Source organism: Vipera ursinii, assembly GCF_947247035.1.
Source record: "Vipera ursinii genome assembly, chromosome: 1".
Lineage (NCBI taxonomy): Eukaryota > Metazoa > Chordata > Lepidosauria > Squamata > Viperidae > Vipera > Vipera ursinii.
In genome coordinates, this window is record NC_139512.1 from 129,886,195 (window position 1) to 129,893,030 (window position 6,836).

General features: G+C 46.1%; 1 protein-coding gene across 1 annotated transcript in view; it reads right to left on the reverse strand.

Moving 5' to 3' along the window:
* The window catches only part of MYLK (myosin light chain kinase), a 190,013-nt gene extending 186,405 nt beyond the window's left edge, over positions 1-3,608 (reverse strand). The window contains exon 1 of the mRNA XM_083377923.1: positions 3,433-3,608. The gene's annotated coding sequence lies outside the window, so the exon portion shown is untranslated. The remainder of the gene's footprint in view (positions 1-3,432) is intronic.
* Between the last annotated feature and the right edge of the window lie 3,228 nt (positions 3,609-6,836).

Below are 6,836 nucleotides of genomic sequence, written 5' to 3' on the forward strand. Positions count from 1 at the left end.
AGCTCAGGCCAAGTAAACACAATTCCTGAATCTTTCAAGAACCTTTGCCTCTGCTGCATCCTACAGCATTGCTGCAAAAGAATGCAATGTTTCACAAAGCGACAAATAGCAAGTTGGATGAGTTCTTGAGCAACTAACCACTGTTTGATCATTCCCAGATGGCCATTTACATTTTATCACATGCCAAAATCAAACAGGTTGCAAAACAGTGACAGTTTTGTCAGCTTTATCACTGGTGTAACAATATTAGAGACATCAGCAGCCCCATTACCATTTCTTTCTGTTCAGAATAACACTATATGTATTTGCTTATAAATATAATGGCCCCCAAAACTAACAATAATTATAAATAGGAGCTTGCACACAGTTAAACGAGACCTTTAAAATACAGGAAAAAATAGAAATAACAACAGCATAGCTACACTACTCAGTCACATGGTGCAGAAAGTGGTAATATCCTAGCTATGCTTTTATTTTCGTGTATATTTCTTAGCCTTTAAAATTGTTTGTATTCCACCTTTATGTTGATTTAACAACCTATGTTAAAAAGATGTCAGGGCAACAATAGTTGGAAAGTGCCACAATTAGAACATCACTTCAGTTAGTCATCGGCTTACAACAGTTTATTTAGTGACAATTCAAAGTTACAATGACACTAAAAAAGGGACTTATGACCTTTTTCACACATACAACCATTGCAGCATCCCCTTTTGCAACCATCTGACAAACAAAGTCAATTGGAAAGCCAGATTCATTTAACAACCACGTTACTAACTTAACAGCTGCAGTGATTCACTTAAGAACTGTGACAAGGACTACCTGTATAACAAAGGACCTATCCTTTGCTCTACTAAAACAAGATGCAACAGCCAATCCAACTGTTGCAAGTCAAGAGTCAAGCTAAATTGAAAGGTAGGGATATATATATATATTTATGTAAAGTTAAAAAAAAACATCTTGGGCTACTTTTGTATGGGACTTTTAAAAAAAAATCTACTGCCAGATGTTTAACATAGTCTTCCTAAGTTTGTTGTCCTCACAGTCACCAGACTTCCACTCCTTTTATCTCCCAGACAGCCCCAACCATAGGTCAATCTTTTTCAAATCTTTGCATTTGTTTTCAGAATTCTTAGTAATTGCCACGCAGCTAAGGAAATTCTGGAGCTGAAGTTCATATATCTGGAAGTTGTTCAATTTGAGGAAGGCTGACACAAATCATACTGATTCAATCTAGTTCAATGCATCTGGGAACACCCGGTTGTGAAGACTGTGTTGTGATGTTTCTCTGCCCCCTTTTGCATAACTCCCTAATGAAAACTATCTTTGTAACAATAATGGGTAGTGCATCCTTCTAAGCATTGCACAGTTTCACATTAAAAGGCTCCATGAACGGATGGCTACTTAACCAGACACTTTGACTTAGGTGCCTTGCTGACTCATTGATAAGCCACACACACACACACACACACACACAGTATATTGGTTCTTCTCCGTGTATTGAGATAAACCAGCAGATGCGGTTAGTTTGCCCTGTGCAATCCCAGCACTTAAGCAATAGTTAAGTAAACTATGGCTCAATTAATCGTCTGAGAAAATCTGAAGCTTGGATAAAACGGAAAGGGGAAGGGTGAGAAATGGCATTGCACGCACATATTCCCAAAGGTGTTTTGCATTTGTGAGAATAAGGTCTGTGCTTGGGCGGGGGTAGGGGCACAAGAGCGTGAGGAAGAATTGTGTGCATGGAGCTGGTGTTCATTAAAAATGACTGGAGGAGGAGGGGGGGATGACATTTCTTATCAAAAACAAATGCTTCTGGCATCTGCTGGGTGGGGAAATCCGGCTACCGAGGCTCCACGCGCTCTGCTGTTTAGCATCACCCTCGGCGCTGCCCTTCAAACAAGAAGTAGCAGTTGGTTGATGTGATATTTATATTGCTTGTAGTCATCCTACATCAGTTAAAGTGCGATAGACTTAATAACTCATTGTTGTTAGCATATGGTAGATTATGATTGTTTTTACTTTTATACCTTGTATTTAGCTCTGGGAAGTCGGGGAGGGGGGAGGGTTGGGCTGGGTTGGGAAGGGGTGGGTGGGTGGGTTGAGAGGGGTTGTTTTGTTAAAGATAAAATGTATTGAAAAACTTTTCAATTAAACAAAAAAAGAAGTAGCAGTTGGAGAAGCCCGTTCGGAGAGGATTCTCACACACCGAGGCAGAACTCGGCGATCCTTTCAGAAAGGGAGGGAAATCTGGTAACCGCAACATAAGTTGCATTTCGCGAGGGGGGGGGGGGAAAGGAGGAGGCGGAACACTGACCTGCGATCCGGAGATTTCTGACCACAAAGCCAAAAGCTCCCAGGAAGTGTGTGTGTGTGTGTGTGTGTGTGTGTGTGGGGAGAGAGCTCTCCCTTCGCCCGGGGGTTAACCCGGGTTTCAAACCCCTGGCTGCCTTATTAAGCGCAAACCACCTTTCCAAGGTAATTCGCAGGTGGCACTCTCGGATCTGTTGCATCACCAAGCCGGTAACCAAGTCAAAGCAAACGCGAAAGGGGGCGGAGGCATTGGAGAATCCGGCTGCCTGCTTGGCCCGAGCCAATTCAGCACCCATCTTCCTCTTGCCTGGCTTGGCAGACCGTCTCCTAATCAAGATTGCGGGGAAATATATATATTTTGGGACGAGCAGCCGTTGTAGGTAGGATTCGAGCTGCCGGAAGTTAAAAGGCCGCCTGGGAAAGCGATTCTCGGGCCCATTTACCTCCGAGAAAGTCCCACTCCAAATGGGACTTCAGGCGCCCTCGCAAGACCGCAGCCCGAAGCGCAAACCCCGCGCTTCTTTATTCACTCCCGCAGGGCTGAATGGGACTTACTCTTAAGTAGGTCTGCACCGGAATCCCCCTCGGGGATATGAAGCAGACCTCCCGAGGAGAGGCGCGTACGTACACACAAACGCGGTGTTGCAACGCGCCGCTTTTAGCAACCTGCTGCTCCTGCGTGTTTAATCTTTTTTTCCCCCAAATCCCGCTTGTCTCTTTCCCCGAGGCGCCGAGGACAAATTAGCCGCAGGAGCTAAATCGAGAAAAGAAAGCCCGATGCCTTAAGCTGAGAGAAAGGAAAGAAGGAAGGAAGGGAGGGAGGGAGGGAGGAAGGAAGGAAGGAAGGGAGGAAGGAAGGAAGGAAGGAAGGAAGGAAGGGGGGAGGGAAGGAAGGAAGGAAGGAAAGAAGGAAGGAAGGAAGGAGGAAGGAAGGAAGGAAGGGAGGGAGGAAGGAAGGAAGGAGGGAGGGAGGGAGGGAGGGAAGGAAGGAAGGAAGGAAGGAAGGAAGGAAGGAAGGAAGGGGGGAGGGAGGGAAGGAAGGAGGAAGGAAGGGAGGAAGGAAGGAAGGGAGGGAGGAAGGGAGGAAGGAAGGAAGGAAGGAAGGGAGAGAGAGATACTCACCGCGATCAATCAGGCGCTGCTAAGCAAGTTAGAAACTCCCGCCGGATTTCAAGCTCTCTTTGCTCGCGAAGTTTCTCAGCGGCGCTTTCCAAACCGCCCCCTCACCACCACCCCCACCAGCCCGGTCCCTTTTAATCCCCCCCTCCCCGGGTTGCCGCTTAGAAAACGCGGGCTGCGGCCGATACCTGCGAAACCGTATTAGGAGAGGTTTGTCGGAGTTTTGAGCCCAGGCGGGAAACCGGGTTTTGAGCGAGGGCATGTGCGGCGGTAACGACGACGACGACGGCGGCGGCGGCGGAAAAAGCAAGCAGCTGCCTCCGGCGCGGACCGCTTGCAGTTTTGACAACAAACGCTGGTGACCTGCAGCCAGCGAGAGGGGAAGAGTCAGCCTCGAGGCGGGAAGGGATGGGCTGGCTGTGTCGAGAGGGGAGGGAGACCAGTGTGATGGCTTTGTGTGTGGGGGGGGGGGGTTTAGAGAAAACAGCTACGGTCTCTACGGAAAACTACCCTCCGCAGTTGTGCAACTGTCGGGGAGGGGGGGGGTGTCGCTTCAGACATTGATGACTCCGGAGTCAATTGGGTCACGGCTTCCCTGGTCTAACCAGCTTATGCTTTATTCCCTTAACCCTCTGTTCTTGGCTCACGCGGCAACTTTGAACCGTGAGGTGGGGGAGCAGACCTCCTCTCTGAGGTGGTGGCATCATCCCAAATGAGCTGTCTTCTTCTCTCCCTCCCACCCCCCCCCCCCCGCCCACCAGGTGTGATTTCTGGCTGCCAAAATCTTGTCCATTCCTGTTTTGATGTATTTTTTTTCCCACTTGGGTGGGTGGTTGTGTCTTCGCATCAGGACAGGCAGGTTTTATTTATTTAGATTTGGAAGGCGGGCTTATAGAGCTAGTTAGTAGGACAAACACCTCACCAAAATTATCCATTGTGTTGCAAAAGAACATGGGGGCTCAACAAATGTCAGCCCTTTGAGGCAGTCCAGACAAGAAAGAGCAACCATGAGTACTAACACTGTCTTCTTTGGAAGGCTGCAGTTTTCATGTCTGAAAATACCTCCTCCCCTCCCTTACTTTTGTTCTCCTGAAAAGTAGGGGAGATCCCTTATGAAATGCTCTCTCTACCCTCTGCCTTCCCCTCTGACTCCTTTGTTTATTGGACTGTTGTCTAGGCTGCAGCTCTTCCTCCTGTCTCTCAAAATCATTCCCACATACAATTCAAGCAACAAGCAACCTAATCCAAACTTGCAGGCAAAGCTACATTTTCAAAGCCTTTTGGAACCTTTGTAGGGTGGGAACTGTGCATATCCCCCTGGGGTGGGGTGGAGACAGCATCCAGAGGTCAGACACTTTGATAGAGAAGACATGCTTCTGGGGTCCCACTAGATCAGGGCTTTTCAACCTTTTCACCCATTGTACCGCTTTTAGGATATGGCAACATCCGAGTACCACGTCGCCCAGCAAGGTGTCAGAAACTTGACCAAAAAAAGGGAAAAAAGTGATGAAGTACAGGTAGTCCTCGACTTACAACAGTTCGCTTAGTGACTGTTCAATGTTACAATGGCACTGAAAAAAGTGCCCCCCAAGCCACAGCCAAGCAAGACACCTGCCTGCCCGCCTGGTGGCACTCTTTCTCCTGTCCGAGGTTTTCATTGTTGTGAACATTTCTGTTGAGGATTGGCAGGTGGGGTGGGGGGGTGGGTGTTTGGTTTTTATTCCCCCCATCTGCTGGGTGGTTGCAGCATGTTTTGGTCACTTCACATGACCCTGGGACGCTGTGACAGTCATAAATATGAATCAGTTGCCAAGCATCTGAATGTAAATCACAAGACCTTGGAGATACTGCAACATTCCAGCTGATCGGCACTTCTTCTGGGCTCAGCAGAAGCGCCAGGATCAGTGCCAAGCTCCAGCTGGAGCCTAGCACTGATCTTGGCACTTCCACTAAGCCCTGACAGCCCTGCAGCTCCAGCCATCTCTTCCTCAGGCTTGTGTGGTGCTGCCATTCCCTTTCCCTGCTATTACTTTTCTAGGATGGTCGCGTACCACCTGCCAGGTGCCAATGTACCACAGGTGGTACCCATACCACTGGTTGAAAAGCCCTGCACTAAATGACATTGTTTAATTGACCCAGGAGCATCTGTATTTTACTTGATCTTGTGGAGACCACTGGAGACAGGTGATCTCCCTCATCGTGAGTTTGACATGCCTGCTGTAGTTGTTCCAGAAGGTTGACAATATCAGAAACCAATGAGAGGTGAAGTAGCACAAGAGTGGACACTCTATCCCCCCACCCCAGCTTTGCCAAAAGCCATCAACAAAGGTTATGATTACAAAGGAAGCTATTTCATTTCTGGAGTGAACATTGTGGATGTAGTTCTATATTTCAGAATAAAATTGGATAAGAAAAGGAACGGGTCACCATGTGTTTCTCACATTCCATCAAAAGCATCTTCCTACAAAACTGTTGAAGTGTGGGCTATCTCTTCCTAATCTTTCCTCCATTTTTACTCATATTGCAAGTGAATAACATCAGTAGACAATAGCTAAGGACAAATACTGAAATCTTAAACACGAGACATTGTAGATTGTACTCCAAACATCTTTAATGTAAGCTCATGCAAACAGTCAACTCAGGAGAGGATAATTTTTCCTTTGATAAAGTAATGTTTATGTTCACATGGCTACATTAAACATAATCTATTATCTTAGGTTGTACAACACATTCTGAACCATAAACTAACCACATGGGCTGGATTTCCTCAGCGTGCTAGGCTAAAATATGATTGGTTGATTTGTGTAGTCTATGAATTCAGAAAATGACAGTCTTGTTTGTTACAGATATCTTGTACATGATGGCCTTGATACTTTTATGCAATCTGAGACAGAATCTTGAATCTGTCCTAGACCTGTTTCAAAAGGCTGATTACAAACCTTTGAAGTGATTGAGACCTCAGGAAAGAAAAGACAAATATATTTGTTATAAAAATACATTTAAGTTTTAAAATACATGTGTTGTGTCTCCTGTCTGCTTTCTCTTGTCTATTAACACTTGCAAAAATAGTGTGTAGTATTATACGTAACATCAGCCTTTCTATTGGCCTTCAAGAGGATGTGTGAATGGAACATTCCCTGGTTGTGTTATCAAAATACATTAAGTCATCTACAAGCCACAGTTTAAGTCTAATATGTTTTCAGATTAGAAGGCTTTCTTGGAGGGGAGGGGCTTAAGTCTAAACAAAATATTACATTCTCTTTGTTTGCCTGTTAAAAAAAGGCAAATGGGTATCCCAAAAAGGGCATTAACCTTAGTGAACTGCAACGTGCTTCCTACAGCGGTTTTAGAAGGCCGATACAAAAAACAAAACAAAAAAACCATATGAATTGAGACTCTACCCGAGA